At 48.5% G+C, this 15014-nt stretch overlaps 1 long non-coding RNA gene across 2 annotated transcripts in view; it reads left to right on the top strand.

The window, feature by feature from the left end:
- The first annotated feature begins 548 nt into the window (after positions 1 to 548).
- The window catches only part of LOC138643608 (uncharacterized), a 100876-nt gene continuing 86410 nt past the window's right edge, over positions 549 to 15014 (top strand). The window contains exons 1-3 of one of the 2 annotated variants that reach the window (XR_011314211.1): positions 549 to 722; positions 812 to 877; positions 957 to 1179. This is a non-coding gene — a long non-coding RNA (uncharacterized lncRNA). Of the gene's footprint in view, positions 723 to 811; positions 878 to 956; positions 1180 to 15014 lie in introns of those variants that run through there. The other variant, XR_011314212.1, reaches the window with a different exon arrangement.

Here is a 15014-nt window from a genome sequence, read left to right as displayed (position 1 = left end):
TGGGCTGTGCCTCGCCACACCGCCTTTTTATGATGTAATTTTATATGTGTTTGCGGTTATTGTTACAGTATTTTCATGACTGTTTATCACATTTCAGCTTGAAACCTCCCTGACCTAATGTATCATTGCTGCCCTTGTGTGATGCCTAACAGCCAGGTGTTCTTTATGTATTACGTTTGTGCACAACCGGGCACGTCTGCCCATTTGCTTTAGTTGCTTATACAGCAACCTTTTTGTGACCGTAGCCGATCATGTCCGATAAGCTACTTTCTCTTCAAATTACATTTAATGCATTTTGATATTCACCTCCTTTTCAGCACCAGCGCGCATAGTGTATATATAAAGATCATTGTCTATACATGATTTACAATGTTGGTTTTCTGTTTGCTAATTCTCTGCCTCTCCTTTACAGAATCGACCACTTTGAAACTTCCCCTTCTGTGACACTCTGGGGCCACCGTAGCACACCTCGATATCAGCCAATCCACTACCTTGGAACGCACTTCCACCTCTTCTCCTTTACAGTGGAACACAAATAACACTGCCCCCAGCGGTCATGTGACACTCACATCACCCGGCCCCGCCCCCTCCGGCCTCTCTTCTCCGGCAACTACTATGCACACACTATTTCACCTCCCCACTATATAAGGAGGTCCCTGGTGCTCCGTTCCCCAGCCTGCACTTGCGGTGGACACCGCGTGCTCCCTCCACTCATCAGGCTGGTAAGTTCTACACAGTGCACGCTCTCTGTCCTAGCAATACAGAGCGACATCCCCCTTATACAATGTCTGCTTATACTCTCCCTGTACAGACAGCGCATACCTCCCTCTTAGCTCACAGCAGCGGTGACTCCGCATGGTTTCATATCTACTGGGGGGTAAGTCCTGTGTACTACATACGCTCATTATCTAATTGCTCACTAGTGCCATTATATACCTTACCTATCCTTCCTACAGATAGCGTTACCTGTGATACACCACCCTGCATCTGCAGATTGTTCTCACCTGCTGGGATCTATATACCTTCAGGTTTCTTTTCTGGTAGGTACCATATACCTACATGACCCAGTGGCTCACAGGCACAATCTACATTGTACCAATCTCCCCTGCAGATAGCACCATCTGGGCCATATTCCCCTGTGTCCATGGACTGATACTATCACCTGAATTTCATATAGCTCCAGGCTTTTTTCTGGTATGTAACCATCTTATATGACACATAAAGCCTTATAGTATTACGCATTTAGGGACGCACAGGTTCATGTATATATGCACTTTATTTCCCCTCAGATGCAATGTAGTTTCAATTATTGGGGCTCCTTCAACATACTAGTTATCTAGGTAGGTTTACCTTTTCAGCCTTACCTCACGGCACAGTGTGTCTTTCATCACCTACTTTCCATACTTCCTTCCTCTTGCTCCCTCTTCCATGTCACCAGACCTGCACACAATTGTTCGCTTCTTTCTCGGCAAATTTTGTTTTGACGGTCCTCCTAGGATGTTATTATCAATTCTTTCTGGAAACATGACCTTTTGTGTTGTATATACTTTTGTTCATTTTGTTTATGTTTATTTTGTATATTTTTGATCCTTTATGTTTTGGATATCACTCCCTTTGTATGTATTTTTCTTTAGCACACTGATGAAGGTCCAGTTATGACCGAAACGTTTGTGTTACTGTATGTATAATAAACCCCAATTTTGCATCACAACACGTCCGGAGTGTGCCAGTCACTTATTATCTTTAAAAAGCAACCAGGCTCAAAAAGATCTTACAGTTGGGCAGGCAACTTCCGTCATGTTGGTGTTGCGTGGAATGGTAGTCTGCCTTCTCTCTGCGGACAACACATTGCGTCTTCCTGACTGTTGGGGTGCTACGCCTTCATTTCCCTGTGTGCTGCTGTCCTCGCTCTTCATGTCCCCATGCCAGGTTGGGTCAGTTACTATATCATCCACCTCCTCTTCTTCCACTTCCACACCCTGGTCCTCCTCCTGAGTTTCTGGCAATTGCGTCCCATCATCGTCCACCTCTTGTGATACGTTAACACTGTTGCCTTCGTGTGACAATGGCTGCTCAAATATTTGGGCATCGCTACATGGAATCTCATCTTGCCTTGCTCCAATTGGACCGGGAGAGAGGTACGAATCGATAAATGGAAAAATGAAAACTCTTCGGAGTGTCCAAGTGTTGGATCAGTTGTCTCAGGGCACTCAGCATGGTGGGAGGAAGGAGGATCAGGGTGAAGAATATGCGATGCAGAGTCACAGCCACTCAGACCATGTGGAAGACAGGGTGCTGGTGGTGGTGGCAAAGTGACTCTTCTGCCGTGCCCTATAAATTCTGACATAAATCTGTTGCGAGAAGATGTGGGTGTTTGTTGTGGCCCACTTTCAGCTTTCCAAGGCCAGTCCTTTTTATTTTTTATTTCAAAATAATGTTTTGAGCAAGGGAAGCGGACAGCCAAAAAAGTGGAATGAATGCCTGAAAAGCAACTATTTCCAAAACACAGATTGATGAGGAGTCTGATGGAGATAACACACCCTTCAATATGTGGCCTGGAGTTTTTTTTTTTTTACCCCAAAATACTGTATAGACCTAGGGTAGTGGACAGCTAAAAAAGTGGAATGTAGGCCTGAAAAGCAACTATTTGGAGAGCAGAGATAGACCAGGCGTCTGACGGAGATAACAAACTGTTCAATACGTGGCCTGTATTTTTTTATTTTTTACCCCAAAATAGTGTATAGACTTAGGGTAGCAGACAGCAAAAAAGTGGAATGTAGGCCTGAGAAGCAACTATTTGTAGAGCACAGATAGACCAGGAGTCTGACGGAGGTATCACACTCTTCAATATGTGGCCTGGAGTTTTTTAATTTTTTTACCCCCAAAAACTGTATAGATCTAGGGTAGTAGACAGCCAAAAAAGTGTTATGTAGGCCAGAAAAGCAACTATTTGTAGAGCACAGATTAACCAGGAGTCTGATGGGGATAATAGACTGTTCAATACGCAGCATGCATTTTTTTATTTTTTACCCAAAAATAGTGTATAGACCTAGGGTAGCAGACAGCAAAAAAAGTGGAATGTAGGCCTGAAAAGCAACTATTTGAAGAGCACAGATAGACCAGGAGCCTGACGGAGATATCACACTCTTCAATATATGGCTTGGAGTTTTTCATTTTATACCCCAAAATAGTGTAAAGAACTAGGGTAACCGACAACAAAGACAGTGGAATGTAGGCCTGAATTGTCACAATTTGTAGGCCACAAATAGATCAGGCATCTGACAGTGATACCAGACTGTTCAATATGTGGCCTAGTATTTTTTACCCCAGAATTGTGTAAAGACCTAGGGTAGCAGACAGGAAAAAAAAATTGGAATGTAGGCCTGAAAAGCAAATATTTCTAGAGGACAGATAGCCCAGGAGTCTGACAAAGATCTCACACTCTTCAATATATTGTTAGGGCTAGCGGAACACACCAAGTAATAGCGTGATAGATACGAGGTGTGTTCGCAGCCCGGAGTCCACTGTGTAGAGATACCTGCTGCAAGTAATGGCGGATGGACACTGAGCTCACACGTAGGTTAAACTTCACCCCGTGTGAAATGAAAGCGAGCTCTGTTGCCTCACAGATTCGCGCTGTACACAGGGACTAAAGCCCTAACTAAAAGTTGTGCTTGCTCTGAAACTCTTCTGTGCTAACCGCACACATGAAGGAACCAGATGCTAAGCCAAGGCTAATTGCCCCCACTGACACTAGCTGCCTGCCTGAGTGTACAGCCCCAAGGCTAAACAGACTCACACCACTTAAATACAGTGTGGCAGAGTATCCACTGGCAACTGCCAAACACAAATGATACTAGCGCATGGCCATGCGGCCATGCGAACCTTTTATAGCTGTAGCAGTTCAGGACCTTCCTAGTGGACCAACAGAAGCTGCTACAGGACCTGAGCATGTGACTCCCGACCTCCAATGAGAGGTCTTCCCTTCTGTATGCTCAGGAGGAGAAAAGCAGGACTTAGTCCCAGGAGCGCCTTCTCGCCGCCGAGCAGTACTGATTATAATAGCTGGACCTGGAAGGTCAGCTGTAACCAAGCGTGCAGCATCTGTCTGAGCCAGGCGCTGGGACCGACGTCTCTGCTGAGCATGCTCTACTGCGGCTTGAGAAGAATTGGAGACCGCAGCGGACATGGCTCAAGATTCCCCCTGTGCAGCGGCAGGAACTCGACGCCTAACATTACCCCCCCTCCTAGGGCCGCCCTCCTTGGGCCTCGCTATGCTCAAAGACCGCAATGAGCAGTGGAGCCCGAATATGCTAAACAGGCTCCCAGGTTCTATAGTTTAGCCACTGGGCGGTTTGCAAATACACCAAATTTTTGTGCTCGGTGAAAACTTGGAAGGGAAAATAAGCCCCCTCCAGGATGTGTCTCCACTCCGAGAAGGCCAACTTCTTGGCTAGTTACTCACTATTCCCGATGGAAAAATTCCTCTCCGGCGGTGTGAAGGTCTTAGAGAAGAAGAAGCAAGGATGCTTCTGACCTTGAGCATCCTTCTGGAAAAGGACTGCTCCAGCACCAATGGAAGAGGCATCCACCTCCATGATAAATGGTTTTTCAACATCGGGGCAATGTAAAATGGGAGCGCCAGTGAAGTGTGACTTGATAGAGAGGAAGGCCTTGGAGACCTCCTCCGACCACAATTTGGGATTAGCTCCCTTCTTGGTGAGGACAACCAGAGGAACTACCAAAGTTAAAAAGTGGGGAATGAAATGGCGATAATAGTTGATGAACCCCATAAAGCGTTTCACCACTTTGAGAAAATGGGGCTCCTGCCAGTCCATCACAGCCTGTAGCTTGGCGGGATCCATAGCCAATCCTTGGGCCGAGAGGATATTGTCCAGGAAAGGCAAAGACTCCCGCTCAAACACACACTTCTCCAACTTGGCATAGAGGGAGTTTGCCCGTAGGAGGTCGAAGACTTTGCAAACATCTCTCCGGTGGGAGTCTATATCTGGAGAGTAGATGAGAATATCATCCAGGTAGACTACAACAGAGGTGGAGAGCATATCCCGGAAGATATCATTCACAAAGTCTTGGAAAATGGCTTGGGCATTACAGAGCCCGAAGGGCATCACCAGATATTCATAGTGCCTATCCCTGGTGTTAAAAGCCATCTTCCATTCGTCCCCCTCACGGATGCGAATCAGGTTGTAAGCACCCCGCAGATCTAGTTTAGTAAATATCCTTGCTCCCCGAAGCCTATCAAAAAGCTCAGATATCAGGGGCAATGGGTACTTGTTCTTAACAGTGATGGCGTTAAGACCCCTGTAATCTATGCATGGACGTAACTCTCCGTTCTTCTTCTGCACGAAGAAGTACCCAGCCACTGCAGGTGACACTGACTTCCTAATGAATCCTCTTGCCAGATTCTCCTGGATGTACTCAGACATTGCCTCCGTCTCCAGGAGAGACAATGGGTTGACCCCGGGGAGGCTCAGCACCAGGCAAGAGGTCAATAGGACAGTCATAGGGGTGGTGAGGCGGAAAGGGTCTCCTCTGTTGTGAATTCTGTTGTCAAGCTCCCTCCTGTGGTCATGAATGGTACTTCGGCTGGTTCTGTCCATGGGCTTCCTCTGGTGGTTGTGAGTGGGGCTGCGGCTTCTGAGTTTCCTTCCACAGGTGACAAGGTTAATTCGTTAGCTGGCTGCTCTATTTAACTCCACTTAGATCTTTGCTCCATGCCACCTGTCAATGTTCCAGTATTGGTCTAGTTCGCTCCTGGATCATTCTTGTGACCTGTCTTCCCAGCAGGAGCTAAGTTCCTGCTTGTTTTTCTCTTGTTTGCTATTTTTCTGTCCAGCTTGCTATTTTGATTTTTGTCTTGCTTGCTGGAAGCTCTGGGACGCAGAGGGAGCGCCTCCGCACCGTGAGTCGGTGCGGAGGGTCTTTTTGCGCCCTCTGCGTGGTCTTTTTGTAGTTTTTGTGCTGACCGCAAAGTTACCTTTCCTATACTCTGTCTCTTCAGTAAGTCGGGCCTCTCTTTGCTATATCTATTTCATCTCTGTGTTTGTAATTTTCATCTTAACTCACAGTCATTATATGTGGGGGGCTGCCTTTTCCTTTGGGGATTTTCTTTGAGGCAAGGTAGGCTTTATTTTTCTATCTCTAGGGCTAGCTAGTTTCTTAGGCTGTGACGAGTTGCCTAGGGAGCGTTAGGAGCAATCCACGGCTATTTCTAGTGTGTGTGATAGGATTAGGGATTGCGGTCAGCAGAGTTCCCACGTCCCAGAGCTTGTCCTGTATTATTAGTAACTATCAGGTCATTCCGTGTGCTCTTATCCACCAGGTCCATTATTGTCCTAACTACCAGGTCATAACAGTACAGGTGGCCCAAAGTACTAATGCATCTCAATAGAGGGATAAGAGAAGTTTTGAGACCATTTTTTTTTCTTTGCAGTGTGTTTTGTCTCTCTTTTCCCCTTTACCTCTGGGTGGTTCAGGATACAGGTGTAAATATGGACATTCAAGGTCTGTCCTCTTGGATGGATAATCTCACTGCAAGGGTACAAAACATTCAAGATTTTGTGGTTCAGAATCCGATGTCAGAGCCTAGGATTCCAATTCCTGATTTGTTTTTTGGGGATAGATCTAAGTTTCTGAATTTCAAAAATAATTGTAAATTGTTTCTTGCTTTGAAACCTCGCTCCTCAGGTGACCCTGTTCAACAAGTGAAAATCATTATTTCTTTGTTACGTGGCGACCCTCAAGACTGGGCATTTTCCCTTGCGCCAGGAGATCCGGCATTGCGTGATGTTGATGCGCTTTTTCTGGCGCTTGGATTGCTTTATGATGAACCAAATTCAGTGGATCAGGCAGAGAAAATCTTGCTGGCTCTGTGTCAGGGTCAGGATGAGGTAGAGATATATTGTCAGAAGTTTAGGACGTGGTCTGTACTCACTCAGTGGAATGAATGTGCCCTGGCAGCAATTTTCAGAAAGGGTCTCTCTGAAGCCCTTAAGGATGTCATGGTGGGATTTCCCACGCCTGCTGGTCTGAATGAGTCTATGTCCTTGGCCATTCAGATCAATTGATGCTTGCGTGAGCGTAAAGCTGTGCACCATTTGGCGGTATTCTCTGAGCATAGGCCTGAGCCTATGCAATGTGATAGGACTTTGACCAGAGCTGAACGGCAAGAAAACATACGTCGGAATGGGCTGTGTTTTTACTGTGGTGATTCCACTCATGCTATCTCCGATTGTCCTAAGCGCACTAAGCGTTTCGCTAGGTCGGCCACCATTGGTACGGTACAGTCGAAATTTCTTTTGTCCGTTACTCTGATTTGCTCTCTGTCGTCCTATTCTGTAATGGCATTTGTGGATTCAGGCGCTGCCCTGAATTTGATGGACTTGGAGTTTGCCAGGCGCTGTGGTTTTTTCTTGGAGCCCTTGCAGTATCCTATTCCATTGAGAGGAATTGATGCTACACCTTTGGCCAAGAATAAGCCTCAGTACTGGACCCAATTGACCATGTGCATGGCACCTGCACATCAGGAGGATATTCGCTTTTTGGTGTTGCATAATCTGCATGATGTGGTCGTTTTGGGGTTGCCATGGCTACAAGTCCATAATCCAGTATTGGATTGGAAATCTATGTCTGTGTCCAGCTGGGGTTGTCAGGGGGTACATGGTGATGTTCCATTTTTGTCTATTTCGTCATCCACCCCTTCTGAAGTCCCGGAGTTTTTGTCGGATTACCGGGATGTATTTGATGAGCCCAAATCCAGTGCCCTACCTCCTCATAGGGATTGCGATTGTGCTATTGATTTGATTCCTGGTAGTAAGTTCCCTAAGGGCCGACTGTTCAATTTATCTGTGCCAGAACACGCCGCTATGTGGAGTTATATAAAGGAATCCTTGGAGAAGGGTCATATTCACCCGTCGTCGTCACCATTGGGAGCAGGGTTCTTTTTTGTGGCCAAGAAGGATGGTTCTTTGAGACCTTGTATTGATTACTGCCTTCTTAATAAGATCACGGTCAAATTTCAGTACCCTTTGCCGCTGCTGTATGATTTATTTGCTCGGATTAAGGGGGCTAGTTGGTTTACCAAGATAGATCTTCGTGGTGCGTATAATCTTGTGCGTATTAAGCGGGGCGATGAATGGAAAACTGCATTTAATACGCCCGAGGGCCATTTTGAGTACCTAGTTATGCCTTTCGGACTTGCCAATGCTCCATCGGTGTTTCAGTCCTTTATGCATGATATCTTCCGAGAGTACCTGGATAAATTCCTGATTGTATATTTGGATGATATTTTGGTCTTCTCGGATGATTGGGAGTCCCACGTGAAGCAGGTTAGAATGGTGTTCCAGGTCCTTCGTGCGAATTCTTTGTTTGTGAAGGGGTCAAAGTGTCTCTTTGGAGTTCAGAAGGTTTCATTTTTGGGTTTCATTTTTTCCCCTTCTACTATCGAGATGGACCCTGTTAAAGTCCAGGCCATTTATGATTGGACTCAGCCGACATCTGTGAAGAGTCTGCAGAAGTTCCTGGGCTTTGCTATTTTTTATCGTCGCTTCATCAGTAATTTTTCTAGTGTTGCTAAACCGTTGACTGATTTGACCAAGAAGGGTGCTGATGTGGTCAATTGGTCTTCTGCGGCTGTGGAAGCTTTTCAGGAGTTGAAGCGTCGTTTTTCTTCTGCCCCTCTGTTGTGCCAGCCTGATGTTTCGCTCCCGTTTCAGGTCGAGGTTGATGCTTCTGAGATTGGAGCAGGGGCTGTTTTGTCGCAGAGAAGTTCTGATGGCTCGGTGATGAAACCATGTGCCTTCTTTTCTAGAAAGTTTTCGCCTGCTGAGCGCAATTATGATGTTGGCAATCGAGAGTTGTTGGCCATGAAGTGGGCATTCGAGGAGTGGCGTCATTGGCTTGAAGGAGCCAAGCATCGCGTGGTGGTCTTGACGGATCACAAGAATTTGACTTATCTCGAGTCTGCCAAACGGTTGAATCCTAGACAGGCTCGATGGTCGCTATTTTTCTCCCGTTTTGATTTTGTGGTTTCGTACCTTCCGGGCTCTAAGAATGTGAAGGCTGATGCCCTGTCAAGGAGTTTTGTGCCCGACTCTCCGGGTGTTCCTGAGCCGGCGGGTATTCTCAAAGAGGGGGTAATTTTGTCTGCCATCTCCCCTGATTTGCGGCGGGTGCTGCAAAAATTTCAGGCTGATAGACCTGACCGTTGCCCAGCGGAGAAACTGTTTGTCCCTGATAAATGGACTAGTAAAGTTATCTCTGAGGTTCATTGTTCGGTGTTGACTGGTCATCCTGGAATCTTTGGTACCAGAGATTTGGTGGCTAGATCCTTTTGGTGGCCGTCTTTGTCACAGGATGTGCGTTCTTTTGTGCAGTCCTGTGGGACTTGTGCTCGGGCTAAGCCCTGCTGTTCTCGTGCCAGTGGGTTGCTTTTGCCCTTGCCGGTCCCGAAGAGGCCCTGGACGCATATTTCTATGGATTTTATTTCGGATCTCCTTGTCTCTCAAAAGATGTCGGTCATTTGGGTGGTTTGTGATCGCTTCTCTAAGATGGTCCATTTGGTACCCTTGTCTAAATTGCCTTCCTCCTCTGATTTGGTGCCATTGTTTTTCCAGCATGTGGTTCGTTTGCATGGCATTCCAGAGAACATCGTTTCGGACAGAGGTTCCCAGTTTGTTTTGAGGTTTTGGCGATCCTTTTGTGCTAGGATGGGCATTGATTTGTCTTTTTCCTCGGCTTTCCATCCTCAGACAAATGGCCAAACCGAACGAACTAATCAGACTTTGGAAACATATCTGAGATGCTTTGTTTCTGCTGATCAGGATGATTGGGTGTCCTTTTTGCCTTTGGCTGAGTTCGCCCTTAATAATCGGGCCAGCTCGGCTACTTTGGTTTCGCCGTTTTTCTGCAATTCTGGTTTCCATCCTCATTTCTCTTCAGGGCAGGTTGAGTCTTCAGACTGTCCTGGTGTAGATACTGTGGTGGATAGGTTGCAGCAGATTTGGACTCATGTGGTGCACAATTTGACATTGTCCCAGGAGAAGGCTCAATGTTTCGCTAACCGCCGGCGCTGTGTGGGTCCCCGACTTCGTGTTGGGGATTTGGTTTGGTTGTCATCTCGTTATGTTCCTATGAAGCTTTCCTCTCCTAAGTTTAAGCCTCATTTCATTGGTCTGTATAGGATTTCTGAAGTTCTTAATCCTGTGTCATTTCGTTTGGACCTTCCAGCTTCTTTTGCCATCCATAATGTATTCCATAGGTCGTTGTTGCGGAGATACGTGGCGCCTATGGTTCCCTCCGTTGATCCTCCTGACCCGGTGTTGGCCGAGGGGGAGTTGGAGTATGTGGTGGAGAAGATTTTGGATTCTCGTGTTTCGAGACGGAAACTCCAGTACCTGGTCAAGTGGAAGGGTTATGGTCAGGAAGATAATTCCTGGGGTTTTGCCTCTGATGTTCATGCTGCCGATCTAGTTCGTGCCTTTCATTTGGCTCATCCTGATCGGCCTGGGGGCTCTGGTGAGGGTTCGGTGACCCCTCCTCAAGGGGGGGTACTGTTGTGAATTCTGTTGTCAAGCTCCCTCCTGTGGTCATGAATGGTACTTCGGCTGGTTCTGTCCATGGGCTTCCTCTGGTGGTTGTGAGTGGGGCTGCGGCTTCTGAGTTTCCTTCCACAGGTGACAAGGTTAATTCGTTAGCTGGCTGCTCTATTTAACTCCACTTAGATCTTTGCTCCATGCCACCTGTCAATGTTCCAGTATTGGTCTAGTTCGCTCCTGGATCGTTCTTGTGACCTGTCTTCCCAGCAGAAGCTAAGTTCCTGCTTGTTTTTCTCTTGTTTGCTATTTTTCTGTCCAGCTTGCTATTTTGATTTTTGTCTTGCTTGCTGGAAGCTCTGGGACGCAGAGGGAGCACCTCCACACCGTGAGTCGGTGCGTAGGGTCTTTTTGCGCCCTCTGCGTGGTCTTTTTGTAGTTTTTGTGCTGACCGCAAAGTTACCTTTCCTATCCTCTGTCTCTTCAGTAAGTCGGGCCTCTCTTTGCTATATCTATTTCATCTCTGTGTTTGTAATTTTCATCTTAACTCACAGTCATTATATGTGGGGGGCTGCCTTTTCCTTTGGGGACTTTCTCTGAGGCAAGGTAGGCTTTATTTTTCTATCTTTAGGGCTAGCTAGTTTCTTAGGCTGTGACGAGTTGCCTATAGAGCGTTAGGAGCAATCCACGGCTATTTCTAGTGTGTGTGATAGGATTAGGGATTGCGGTCAGCAGAGTTCCCACGTCCCAGAGCTTGTCCTGTATTATTAGTAACTATCAGGTCATTCCGTGTGCTCTTATCCACCAGGTCCATTATTGTCCTAACCACCAGGTCATAACACTCCTCAGCCCTTTTGGAGAATACGTCCCCATAGGGCCAATATTGCTTGGGTCGAGAGGACAAATCTGCGGGTACCTCAGTAGTAGCAACCTGAACGCATTTCCTCTGATATCTACCCCCACAAGATTGACTCCATCCCAAAATTCTGACTATGGACCACTCAATATGAGGGGAGTGGTACCGTAGCCAAGGTATCCCTAACAGGACCTCATCAATTCCCTCAGGAATGATGAGCAGAGATATAATCTTCTGATGAGATGGGGACCTAGAAAGTGTAAATGGAATGGTCTGGTGTGTTATCTGTGAGGGCAGTGTTGACCCATTCACCACTCGTACGGTCACTTGTTTGGCGAGCATCACCAGGGGCATTGCGTGTCGTTGGGCGAAGGCAGATGACATAAAATTGCCCTCTGCCCTGGAATCCACGCAAAGTTCTACCGAATGAGTGGATGAGCCTATGGTAATTGTCCCTTTAAAGGACAGTTTGGAGGCAAACGTCGCAATGTCTAGTGTACCTCCACCTACTACAACTAGAGGCTGACATTTCCCCGACCGCTGGGGACATCTGGTGGCAAGATGTCCTGACTGCCCGCAGACATGACAGACCTTGAGTGCATGAGCGGTCCAGGACTTAAATCCCGCTCATCTCCATGGCCTCATGTGACTCAGGCGCCTTGACTGGAGATTGCAAAGGTTTGGCGAAGGTGGGAGCCAGCCGAAACCTCTGCCTACACTGGGCTCGCTCTAATCTCCTCTCGTTAAAACGGAGGTCAATGCGAGTGGATACAGCTATTAGCTACTCCAGTGTGGCGGGAATCTTCCTAGTGGCCAAAGCGTCCCTCACATGGTCAGCCAGCCCCCTCCAAAATACAGGGATGAGGGCTTTATCCGACCACTCCAGCTCAGATGCTAATGTCTAGAAATGGACAGCAAAATGGCTGACCATGGACGAGCCTAGAGTCAATGCCAACAGTTGGAGTGCCGTATCATGGGTGACTTGAGGTCCCAAAAAGAACTGCTTCAGAGTGCTCAAGAACAGCGGAGCACTCTGCACGACATGATCACCATGCTCCCACAGCAGCGTAGCCCACTCCAACGCCCTGTCCGACAGAAGAGATATAACAAATCCTACCTTTGCCCGCTCTGTGGGAAAACATGCAGCCAGGAGCTCGAGGCGTATTGCACCCTGGCGCTAGTATACTGTTAGGGCTAGCGGAACGCACCAAGTAATAGGGTCAGGGGCGGATTATCAGAGGGTCAATATGGGCGGTAGCCCAGGGCCCAGTGGTCTGGGGGGGCCCTGGGCTGCCGCACAGATTGACCCTCAACTAATCGTCTGTGATTGAATGCCCACCGCCGGGCCGGCATGTATGTGCCCCCGGATCCGGTGGGCAGAGAGAGGGGGCCCGCATTGGGCCCCTTCTCCTCTGCTCACCGGGCCCCTTCCGGCGCTGCGGCGGTTTCCTATTGATGTGCGGGCGCGCGCCCGCACATCAATAGTTAACAACAACAGCCGCCAGCCAATTGGAGGCTGGCAGCTGATGTCGGCCGCAGCGCACACGTCGCCGGCGTCTGACGTCATTGTCAGTCGCCGGCGAGTGTGCGCTGCTGGAAGGAGCTCGCCGCCTGGAGCGCGGACAGGTGAGGAGACTGTTTTTTTTTTTTTTTTTTGATAAGCTAACGGTTACGGTGGACACACTGGGGGGCAATGCTGGAGGACACACTGGGGCAATGCTGGAGGACACACTGGGGCAATGCTGGAGGACACACTGGGGGCAATACTGGAGACACTGGGGCAGATTGCTGGAGGACACACTGGGGGCAATACTGGAGACACTGGGGCAGATTGCTGGAGGACACACTGGGGGCAATACTGGAGACATTGGGGCAGATTGCTGGAGGACACACTGGGGGCAATACTGGAGACACTGGGGCAGATTGCTGGAGGACACACTGGGGGCAATACTGGAGACACTGGGGCAGATTGCTGGAGGACACACTGGGGGCAATACTGGAGACACTGGGGCAGATTGCTGGAGGACACACTGGGGGCAATACTGGAGACACTGGGGCAGATTGCTGGAGGACACACTGGGGGCAATACTGGAGACACTGGGGCAGATTGCTGGAGACACTGGGGCAGATTGCTGGAGACACTGGGGCAGATTGCTGGACACACTTTCTGGGGGCAATGCTGGACACACTGGGGCAATATGTTGGACACACTGGGGGCAATATGCTGGACACACTGGGGGTAATATGCTGGACACACTGGGGGTAATATGCTGGACACACTGGGGGTAATATGCTGAACACACGGGGGTAATATGCTGAACACACTGGGGCAGATTGCTGGACACTGTCTGGGGCAATGCTGGACATACTGTGGCAGATTGCTGGACACACTGGGGGTAATATGCTGGACACACTGGGGGTAATATGCTGGACACACTGGGGGTAATATGCTGGACACACTGGGGGTAATATGCTGCACACACTGGGGGTAATATGCTGGACACACTGGGGCAGATTGCTGGACACACTGGGGCAGATTGCTGGACACTGTCTGGGGGCAATGCTGGACACTGGGGCACATTGCTGGACACACTGGGGGCAATATGCTGGAGTTAGACACTGGGACAGATTGCTGGACACACTTGGGCAGATTGCTGGACACACTAGGGCAGATTGCTGGACACACTGTCTGGGGGCAATGCTGGACACTGGGGCAGATTGCTGGACACACTGTCTGGGGGCAATGCTGGACACACTGGGGCAATATGCTGGACATACTGGGGCAGATTGCTGGACACACTGGGGGTAATATGCTGGACACACTGGGGCAGATTGCTGGACACACTGGGGGTAATATGCTGGACACACTGGGGGTAATATGCTGGATACACTGGGGCAGATTGCTGGACGCTGTCTGGGGGCAATGCTGGACATACTGTGGCAGATTGCTGGACACACTGGGGGCAATACTGGAGACACTGGGACAGATTGCTGGACACACTGTCTGGGGGCAATGCTGGACACACTGGAGCAATATGCTGGACATACTGGGGCAGATTGCTGGACACACTGGGGGTAATATGCTGGACACACTGGGGCAGATTGCTGGACACACTGGGGGCAGGACTGGAGGCATGGGCAGAATGTAGACATGTGGCATGATTGGAGACACGGGGCAGGATTGGATCATGGGGCAGGATGGATACGATGGAGACAGATGGGGCAGGATGGGGAGATCATATGGTGTAGAATGGATAGTCATGAGTGCAGGATGGGAGAACATATGGCTGGAGCCAGGAATGAGACACACGGGGCAAGGGTGGGGAATATTATTACCATAGGGGCTAATTAAGGGATATTATTACTGCAGTGATGTATTTATTTTATTTTTTTGAGTATACTGTTTTAAATGGGGGGGCGGTCCTGTTACTGTGCAGAGTGACACTGTCGCCTTTTTTTCTTCGTGTTGTAATGTAGAAGTTGTGAAAAATTAAGTAATGTGTTCTGCAAGCGGAGCTCGAGATAACTGTGTTATTTCCTGCAGAAACGAGTCCTGGCTAGAAAAAATGATGGCGGTCTTTGCTGGATGAAAGATGAAGGACTTC

Source organism: Ranitomeya imitator, chromosome 6 (genome assembly GCF_032444005.1).
Source record: "Ranitomeya imitator isolate aRanImi1 chromosome 6, aRanImi1.pri, whole genome shotgun sequence".
Lineage (NCBI taxonomy): Eukaryota > Metazoa > Chordata > Amphibia > Anura > Dendrobatidae > Ranitomeya > Ranitomeya imitator.
Note: the sequence above shows the minus strand (reverse complement) of the source record. Positions and strands in the feature narration are given on the sequence as shown.